At 39.6% G+C, this 10,778-nt stretch overlaps 1 long non-coding RNA gene and 1 other non-coding gene across 2 annotated transcripts; both read right to left on the reverse strand.

The window, feature by feature from the left end:
• Nucleotides 1–8,111: 8,111 nt before the first annotated feature.
• LOC9656625 lies at nucleotides 8,112–8,349 on the reverse strand. The gene is made up of 3 exons (XR_002993620.1): nucleotides 8,310–8,349; nucleotides 8,196–8,246; nucleotides 8,112–8,144 (listed from the first exon to the last, which is right to left on the reverse strand). It is a non-coding gene; the product is annotated as an uncharacterized LOC9656625 (long non-coding RNA).
• A 1,078-nt stretch (nucleotides 8,350–9,427) lies between these two features.
• On the reverse strand, nucleotides 9,428–9,499 carry TRNAP-AGG. The gene has a single exon. It is a non-coding gene; the product is annotated as a tRNA-Pro (tRNA).
• Between the last annotated feature and the right edge of the window lie 1,279 nt (nucleotides 9,500–10,778).

The raw sequence follows: 10,778 nt of genomic DNA on the forward strand, positions 1-10,778 counted from the left end.
CAACACTCAATATAGTCCTTTCCATTAGGTATAGAGCCCTTTAAACAAACCACTTATTATAAGATTAGGACAAATAAACCAACACCAAATCATTCATATTGATGGATGATATGAGAGTTGTAGTATTATTATTATCCCACTTGTATGTGACTTAAGTATTTAACAGACTCTACTTGAACCAGTAGAAAAATACTCATTAAATATTAATTTCAAGATTTAGCATCATTGGCAATCATAAAAACAAACTCAAATTGATTAGCAATATATGCATAACTATATATGAGTTTATATAGTGAAGCATTAATAGAACTTTACACCCCATAACATATGTGTACTAGAGAGATAATAAATAATCATCCCAATCTAAATATTAAAAGTTATATACTTTGCAATTATCCCCTTGAAGGTTTAAATGAGCAATTCTACCAAACTATCTATTTATGGATACTAAACACTCATGAAAATGTGGTATATCAACAGCCAAGACATTAAGATGTAAATTACCTTAACCATAAATGCAAAACTATTATCTAAAAGAATTCATTTCAAACAAGAATGCTAAAACATTACTTAATTAGAGAGGAAGTATCTAATAGCAATTGTAAATGCATTAATAAGAGCACAAACTTCCACCTAAGAAGTTATGAGACCAGAAGCAATAATGACATATTCATTATTGGCAGTTAGTCATAAAAAAAATGTCACCAGCTCAAACAAATAAAAAATTACAAACACACAAAAAGGAGTGTTATGAGTTTAGCACCAAATAAAGTTATACACATACAAGATGACTATAAAAAACAAATTACCTAAGATGTTGTTAGCTATAAAATTAAGATCCAAATAATAAAAAGGATTGATTAGATATATCTAGGGCTGGATGTATCTAGGACTTAATATATCTGAGACCAAATTCAAAACCAAGTTCAAAATATAGACAAAGATTGAATTCAAGACCAAATATAAATAGGGGTCAACTATAAAGGATAGCCTAGGAATAAGAATGTCCTTTTTTTTCCAATCAGTTAAATGTTTTGGGATACTTGGAGTTAAATATCATTAAGTATACTATTGGGTTAAATAACCTCTAAAACACTTGAGACTGAGTTTAAGTTTAAGTTTGAGTACTATTGAGTTAAGTAACCTTTAAGAACATTTCAGACCAAATCCAAGAAGCAACTTTACAATCCCTACTATTTCTGTAGATTTCTATGTTATTTCCTAACATTATATATTGCATGTGTAATTGCAAGTTTGTCTTGCCTTAAACCCTAGCCCTAGTAAGAAATGGTTTTGAAAAATTTAAAATGCAAGTTTAATTTATCAAATTAACAACTTTGTGAATAATATTATATGGTTGAAAGAACAACCAAATATCTTCAAGAAGTAAGTCAATATTTTTGGTATGTGAAGCCAAAATGTTACAAAATTTCTATAGTTAAACTATATTGTCGAAGTGGATGGGAAGCATAGTGCCAAGAAGCCTAATAAAGTAAGTTGAGATGATGACAAAACTTCAAATAGTTTTCACAAGAAAAACAAAATAGCTTTTATAGTAAAATGCTAGTTTAACTTATTTCACATATTTACCAAGTTCTATTTATAACCTTCAAATATAATAAACTATACAGATTAACTTCTTAATTGTATAACATATTGGTGTTTAAAATTTTTGGTTTACTTAAGCAAACCTGTGTAGTAGTGGATATAGAATATGATTGGATATTATAAAAACTTATTATTATTATTATTATTATTATTATTATTTAAAAAATAATTTATAAGATTTCCTAAACACTTCTTAGAACAAGAAAATAGTCAGTAATATACAGATTCCATCCACACAAATGGTGGCCCCAGCAAGAAATCAAACCATACACAAATGCTAGATACACAATAAGATTAATCTGAATGATCAACAAAAGAACATTCTTTTTTTAGTGTTATTTTTGTTTAGGATTAATAAATATTCAAATTTTTTAATAATTATAAACATGTTTATAATTTATAAATCATGATTAATCTTTATTAAATGATAGAATAATATAAGATTTAAATATGTTTATAAACTAAATTGAATATTAGATGGTAGAATATTCTATGTTATCTATACAGCAAATTATAAAAATAAGATTAATTTAAATGTATATTATAGAATATACTAGAACACCGTAGACGAAAAAAGCTCAGCATATTCACGCTTAAGGACCACAGAAACGTTTGCTCTCACTTCAAAAAAGGAAGGGTAAGGAATTAAAAAGACACGAACTTTTTAGACTTACTCCTGAAGATGCTTGCTTGTTTCTCCGTCAACAAAGCATAGATGGATTTCTCGTGGCAACCCAAGTAGACAGGACGCACTGGGCCAGGAAGCATATTGAGCAATTCCACATAGGGCGTGATATTCTCAGGCTCTGGAATCAAGAACAATTTGAGATGATGATCTGGATGTATTTTGAGCGCATCTACTAGGAGAAGCGCCACAAGCAAGAGATAGACTTCCACATAGTGCTGTTAGGTTAAGAAAACGCGTGCCCCAATAGGACTAAAAATCTTCTATTGATAATAGCTTATTCGAAGCTGCGTGAATCAGAACCAGGGTCAACAAAAGATTAAGGAAATAATTTTGTTTACTCTTCTCAACACGCTCCATGTCACTTGCTCGGTGCAGGGCGGTGATGTCAGTGATCCAACATATCTCCTTGCCTCCAACATTGAGCAGCGAGGGATCCACCACTTGAACATCTTGCTCGCCACTCATCTCAAGTAGAAAATGGCAACCTTACCACGACGAAAAAAACTAAAGATCTCTGTTTACCTGATCGATAAAAGGGTCGTACTCGGATCCAATCGTGTACATGACGGCGACGGACAAGATGCCCACGAGATGCTTCTCATTCACAGTGTCGCTGTGAACATGGATGTGATACTCGCTACAAGGATGATATGGATTCAGGAGATACATACTGCTATGTCGTGGTCGAGATTGGTGAGTGGCATGCAGCTTCAAAGAGCACACTGGTTGGAGCCTCTCGGATTGAATGTCCACCGGAGATTGCATTCTGCCACTGCTGCAAACCCTCCATTCTTTTCCCAAGTTTCCCCAGTTTGCCTAGCTGCAGTCCCATTCGAGTAGTCATACTCCTCGGCTAGAAGAAAAGAAAACAATATGATCGACCGATTTCGTTTGAAAACTATATAGCTTGTGTGATGATCATGGCTTGTGCAGAAACTAATAGCAATAGTATGAGATTCTCTCCATCTCTCCTAAACCGCATTAACACTTTAGTCAGCCGTGATCCGTGGAACGCGAAAAAATCCTTTTGAGTTGTGAATGTGGCACGGCCTTTGGCACGCGGGGTCCCCAAAATAAATAAAGCATCAGCATCAGAATCTTATGCGCGTTGGGTGCTGGGCGCCTCTCAGGTACGTTTTTCTCCCCTCATGGCGAGGATTTGGGCGCTCTAAAAAGAAATGCGAGCTTCACGGGTGTTCATCCAGTGTCTCCTTTCTTCTCTTCTAGCCTGCCGAGAATGGCCAGATGCATGCTGCCCCAGACGGGGTTCAACCGTAGACGATGACAAGAGGTAAAGTTTATTTCCTGTTTGTAGATCATTAGTTTTTTCCTAAAACTGTCTAGCCTAGGGTATTTCCCAATGCACCTGATTCGTGTAGGCTTTTCAATTTAGAGAAGCATTAATGTTTCTGATAAATTAAGTGTTGAGAGTGAAACTGTTGAGGATAGAGATATTTTTTAGGTAAGTTAAATTATCCATTATCATACTAAATCTATTATATACTACAATTGTTATTTGCATAGGGATTTGAAAATTTCCTCCAGCTTTAGTAGAAGTCTCATTGATCTTAACTGGAGGGGTGTATATAATAAGATGCCACTAGGAGAGTATTGAATCTTGTCTGGGCTAATGTTTCTATGAATCATGTTTGCATAAACTAGGGGATTATCAACTCCCACTCCAATTGTAGAACTGTTTTAGTTGACAGTAAATATGGCAAACATTAGCTATACACAATTTAGCTAGACTCAAGAAAGACACATGACTAGAATTCATTGACAAGTATACTCAAATGACATGTTTTATGCACTATGCCAAATGGATTGAAGTTCAATTTTATATTCTATAAACTAACATTAGTCACAAAAGTACTAAACAACAACAACATGTCCACATAAATGTCTTCTTAAATTGCATGGTATAGAGTTTAATAAGAATACATGTAGGTTCTTGTTCAACTAGAAAACCACAAATGACCTAGACTCTGGTGCAATGGTTTTGTTGGGAAACTTTGGGATTGGAAGCTACAGAAATGAAGATATAGTTTCAATGATTGTTAGCTATGCCAAACTTGTCTGGATGGGTGGTGAGGTTTTTTTACATCACATGCTAAATGACCATGCCATGCCACACTGATGGGAGTGGCAACTAGTCCTAGCTGCTGCAGGGGTCCTCAAGGCTGACTTCAAGTGACTCTTCTATAATGGCGGCATTTAGGATGTTCTCACTAGGGCGAGAGGACATGTTGCATCTTGGTACCGGGAAAGAAGATGAGTTAAAATTCCTATATCGCTACACTTTCTCATATTGAATATATTTGTCTGGCACCTATGTAGGAACAAGGATGTAATTTGAAGTTTAAGGGACTTGTTTGAGAGAGCAGAAACACAGTATATATATTTCTTAGGTTTCCTCATTGGCAATACGATGCTTTGACTATACAAAGAGGCACAAAGATGGTTGCACAATTCAAGGTTAATGGTATAACTCTAATATTAATGTTGTTCCAAATTGCCTTAAGATGTGAGTTCACATGTTTCTAGTTTTAGTTTTGACAGCACCTAAGGACATCAAAGCTTAACATTATGTACACAACAGAACTTGGCAATAGTTTTGTTTTGGAGGACCAAGCTATGGATGCCAGAGGCCTAATGCAAAATGTATTGTGTGAAGCTCTTTATCAAGTTCTAAGTAGTGTAAGTTCAACTTCATACATCCATGGTTCTCATGCCTCACATTTGCACTTATGTTGTAGTCAATTGGAATGTTTGTGATGGGAGAAGGTGGTGCCTATTAACATCCAAGGATGTTGCCTAGTATGACACGATTGCAGGAATGTTATAAAAACTTTGTAAGTCTCTATAGTCCTTTGTAATGCTTTCTAACAAGGATTCAATGTGCAAGCAATGTTCATGGGTTGGTTTCTTTTCCAAGTGTTCAAGAACAATGTCTAGGTATCATGGACTTGCACAATAGCCATGCTTGCAATAGCAGCAAGGGAGATGCCTGAGCAAGATGACAAGAGATTGTGTCAGGACAGAGTATTTGAAATGGATTTGAAGTCCACCTTATTTGCTGTGTGGAACGCCATAAACATGCTCTGAGGGGTGACAAGTCAAGGCTCTAAACAGGTCCAGAAGGAGTTAGTGGAAACCATTCTTGAGGACCTTACAATTGTATATCTCAACTAACTCTTACAACCACAATAACTATGGACACCATGGAAGAATGCATGTCTATAGTAGTGTGGTAGGTGTTGTTTGACAAGCTAAAGTAAGTGGTATACATGTTAAAGGGCAAGTTTTGCTCACTCCATGATAAAGGGGGCACAGGAAATACCCACCAGTAAAGGATTTTACTTGGCATATTGGCCAGAGCCTGGCACAGATGCACTTCTTCAAGTTTTCCAGGTCTATATGATCATCCAGCTAGAACAATTCATTGAGTGCCCATAATTTAGCAACAATATAGATGAGAACTTGCACACTTGATCAATTGGTTTGCAAGTGATAATCCTCCTAATTTGAAAATTGCTTCTTCTGCAGAAATCAATAGCAAATGGCTCTCAAAATTACACCACTTTGCATGTGACTCCCTTGAATTCAAGTTGAGTGAGCCAATATGGATTTAGTGTTATACAATGAATAACTAACTTGATCGATATCTCATAACTTAGACTTGCTTGAGGGAGATATTGTTCTTGTTAAACTACCCTAGCAAGGAGTGCACACAAGACTTGCTATATCAATCGCTTTTTAACCCAGTCTTGTATGGCAGAAATGATGAATGTGAATTTGAACTCTTATAAAGTAAGAAATTTAAAATTGTCTAGAGTCTAAATTCATCATTTCTTATTTGTTGAGAATATTTTATATATTCTACCAGGCATTTTATTTTTCACTCGTTTCCTTTAGTAGACAAAGATATATTCATCATGGCTTCTAATAAATCTTCTAAAATGGGATTTGCTTTAGGAACAAGAGTCACAATCTTCTAAACCATGTTTTCCTCTTTTATTTGGGCTTGGTGTTGGAAGGTGGCTTAAACTGTTGGCCATAATCATGTGGATGAAACCACAGGCCTAGAGCTTTTTTATAGCCAGATCTCTACTTCATATGGTGAGTAAAATCCCCTCTAAAGCACTATGCAATCTGATAAACCCTTGACCTACTCCATAGAATGAGAGGGAGAAGGATTGATGGAGCTGTGTGAGACAAAAATCAATGTAGCGAAGTATAGAAAAAAATTATTGCTTACCAAAGGATGAACAATACTCCTATGTTTTCTTGCCACAACAAACAACATACATAGAATAGTTTTAGCCCATTCTTGCTCACCTAAAATCTTGGATTTTTAATTTTTCACTACAACAGCTAGTTTAAATTTGCCAAAGTTTAACATATCTTAAAAGCTACAAAAGAAATTTTGGCATTCAAGTTAAATTTTTTAATTTGCTATTGCCAAGAACTCTCTGGTCCTTGGCTCTCTATAGATCAGGCCTGGTAATTGTTAATCTATCGAATTTTAATTTTTCCCATCATGAGAAGAGTACTCCGGCAAAGCTCGGTGTCTCAAAGGCCCCAGTCCATTGCCTCTCCTCCGCTCCTGAATGTTAGTGGTGTTGCCCGGTAAATTTAAACCTACTTTGATTCTTTGCCGGCATCGATAAGGCATCTCAGACTTGCATTGCCAAAATCATCAAAGACGACTACGTTTCATCCTCGCCTGAGCTGAGCACATTGGCAAATAAGGCCAGTCAAATTTGTGACTGAGAAAAAAATTTGTTAACTGGTGCTGGATCCCTCAGAAGCTCAACGTCATGCATTCAAGACAAACGGACACCAGCAAAGCGCCGCATGTACCAGGAGAACTTCCAAGGATTTCAGTAACTTACGAAAATACTGTATACTGGAGTATTTGAAAGTCATGCTCTCGCTGTCAAGTAGAGCTTCCCATCATTTCCGTGGTAGTCATAGCTATTTGGCTCTCATCTGGAAAAGAAAAGAGACTTTCTTCTCTGTCAACCACCACTCGTTGTAATGTTTTCATATGTGAATCGAGATCACTCCTTTTTGTCCTGAATCTCAAACGGCCGGCCTATTTCCCGGGATGTTTCTCTGACCTGGAGATTTGAAGCCGCCGGGCACTATCTATCTAGCCATTGCCAGATGAATGTAGGGCAGAGATCCACAACAGAATGGTGCCACGGAATGCACTACACCCCTGTTGCATTGAAGTCCAACTTAAGCATAGCAAATTTATTGTTAACCTATGAGATAATCAAATAAATAAGGACGTCCAGCTGGGCTCCAAAAGCAGCTGGGGCATAAGACGTCTTCAGAAAGCACAAGAGTCTCAAAAGAGCTTTTTCTGTAGGAGAACAAGCAAAACAATAGTGATAGGTTGAATCGTAGTTAATCTTGAAAAATCTTAGAACAGCACAGCATATTCACTTTTAAGAATCACAGGCAAAAAACGATAAGGAATTAAAAAACAAAAATCAACTTTAAGACTTACTCCTCAAGATGCTTGCTTGCTTTTCCGTCATCAAAGCATAGAAGGAATGGACGGGATCCAGGTAGACAGGACGCACTGGCCCAGGAAGCCTATTAAGCAATTCCACATAGAGCGTAATATTCTCGGGTTCTGGAATCTGGAACACTTTGAGATGGATGTATTTTGAGCTGGTTTGCATCTACTAAGAGAAGCGCCACAAGCAAGAGAAATATAGATTCCCACATAGTGCTGTTGCTAGCTTAAAAAACCGCGTGCCCTAATAGGACTAAAACGAATCTTCTATTTATAATAGCTTATAAACAAGCCTTGTATCGATCTGTTGTTATCACCCTGTACACAGAATGTTAGAAGTTGTTTATTAGCGCGTGAATTAATTCTTACATTGAGGGCATTCATCAAAAGCCGGTACTGGGTTTTCGAGATCGTTCGTGGCTGCAACATCAAAACCATGGTCAGCGGAAAAGAAACAAAAGATTAAGGAAATAATTTGTTTACTCTTCTCAACACGCTCCATGTCACTTGCGATCCAACATATCTGAAGAATCGCTTGCCTCCAATATTGAGCAGCGAGGGATCCACCACTTGAACATCTTGCTCGCCACTCAGCTCAGGTAGAAAATGCTCAACCTTACAAAAAAGACAGCAGAAATCACAAAGAAAACCCAGATCTCTATTTACATGATCGATAAAAGGGTCGTCCTCGGATCCAATCGTGTACATGACGGCGACGACTGCAAGCCTGTTGTCTTCACTCCTGTGGACGAGATGCCCCTCGACTGCGAGATGCTTCCCATTCACAGTGTGCTCGCTGGGAGCATGGATGTGATACTCGCTCACACTGTACAAGGTGCCATCGATGATGAGCGATCCCGATGAAGAATCGCCAAACTCGAGCTATTGCGCAAACAGAGAAAAGAAAAACGAGGGGCCCGAGCCATGATTAGATGGACATCTTTCGGAGGACAGATGGATTCAGGAGATACATACTGTAATGTCGTGGTCGAGATTGGTGAGAGTGGCATTCGTTGGTTTGTATCTCGTCTGGAGCAGCTTCAAAGAGCACACTCCTCGGATTGAATGTCCACCGGAGATTGCATTCTGCCGCTGCTGCAAGCCCTCCATTCTTGTCTCAAGTTTCCCCAGTTTGCCTGGCCTCGAGTCCCATTCGAGTAGTCATACTCGTTTCCACTCTGGAGAAAGTGGAAGGGCCTGCTCAGTCAATAGTGACTGTTGACTTTGGTCGTGCACGAGAGCGTATGAATGTGCTTTATTTTTTCTCTTGTTGCGGCCTTCTGGACTGTGCCGCCAAATAGGGAGAAACCATATTCTTCCTTTGGAATTTCGTATTTTGTTGGAATACATCCCTGCCTATTAGTGTTTTTGTGTAGGCAGTAGCTTCTCTGCTTCAGAAAAGATGGGCCGGTTTGGAGAAATCAAACGCGGCATCTGGCTATAGAGAGAACGTTCCATTCTAAAACTTTATGTGTCACGAGGAATTTTATTCTGGATGATGATGTCAGGCGACAAACATAAACAGTTTGGCATTTTCCTTGAACATATGCTTGCAGCCTCCTAGAACTGCGCTGCTTGATCTACCAATTCGAGTAAGGAATGGGGCATTCCGAGAATTGAACTCGGGACCTCTCGCACCCTAAGCGAGAATCATACCACTAGACCAAATGCCCATTAGTCAGCGAAATTTCCATGTTTTCCGTACGGATGATTGAACAAAAAAAAAGCATCAGCATCAGAATATTGTGGGGCGTTGGCCTCTCAGGTACGTTTTTGTCCCGAGGATTTGGGCGCTCTAAAATGAAATGCGAGCTGCGCGGGTGTTCTTCACAGTGTTTCTCCTCTCTTCTCTTCTAGCCTGTCGAGAATGGCGAGATGCATGGAGGATTTGGGTGTTCCATGGCGAGGATTTATGACGCGGGCGTTCTTCCACAGTGTTTCTCCCCTTCTCAGCATGTCGAGGACGGCGAGACTGGCGAGCATGGCGAAGCAAGACATTATGACGCGGGCTCCTGGGCCCGGCATCTGGCGAGAGATGGCACAGAATGGCGATGATTTGGGCGTCCTGGCCATGGCGAGGCAGGCCAGGCGTTCTTGGGCGAAGATCTGGGGGTTCTTCCAGTGTTTCTCCTCTTATCGAGAACAGCGAGTTGCATGGCAAATGGCAAGGACTTCGACGCTCTGAGCTTGATTGTTTGGAGATGGCGGTGAGCGAAGGGAGCCAAGATCTCTCTTGGAAATGGCAGAACAAAGCACTGTGAGGTTTCGGGTGTCTTCCCCGAAGACGTTGCATTTGGAACGCGCCTTTCTTCTCGGCGTTGAAGAAACCGCATTAGAACAAGGAGCTTGGAGCGGGAACAGTTCAGATGTCTGATGGCGACTGACATGGATTACCGGGCTTTAACCGCGAGGGACAAACGCTCTTGGAACAACCGGCCATTGACCCTGGCGACTGACAACAAGACTGGGATCCTCTGACTTATGATCCCTTAGCCCATAAATACCTCACACAGCCAGCTCGGAGCAAGAGCTGTTGCAATTCTTCTGGCCGGGAGTCGAGCCACTGGAGGCAGCCGTGATCCAGTCGACCCATGCTGCAACCATTTGAAGGAAATCTAAATACGTCTCACTTCTACAAAGCCAAAGGTACTCAGCAAGAAGAGAGACGTGAATCCCACGCTGTCCGGCGACGACTCTTGTCAGTGTTGGCGAGTCGGATATAACGACCTCGTCTACCGTTCGTTCTTCCCGGCCAGAGCTCCGGGGTGATCCTAAACGTAAGCAGCCACTTCTCTGAGAGCGGCAATGGTCCCTCTCTTCAGTCCTTCGCCATATTGTGGACAGTGGCAGCCTCTCGGATTGTTCCCGCCAATCGATTGATCCAGCATGATGCAGTCCCGGGAGAGAATAGCTTGGCATTGATCTCCCTGAGGATTTCCAGCTCGAGAACGA

Source organism: Selaginella moellendorffii, unplaced genomic scaffold (assembly GCF_000143415.4).
Source record: "Selaginella moellendorffii unplaced genomic scaffold, v1.0 SELMOscaffold_45, whole genome shotgun sequence".
Classification (NCBI taxonomy): domain Eukaryota; kingdom Viridiplantae; phylum Streptophyta; class Lycopodiopsida; order Selaginellales; family Selaginellaceae; genus Selaginella; species Selaginella moellendorffii.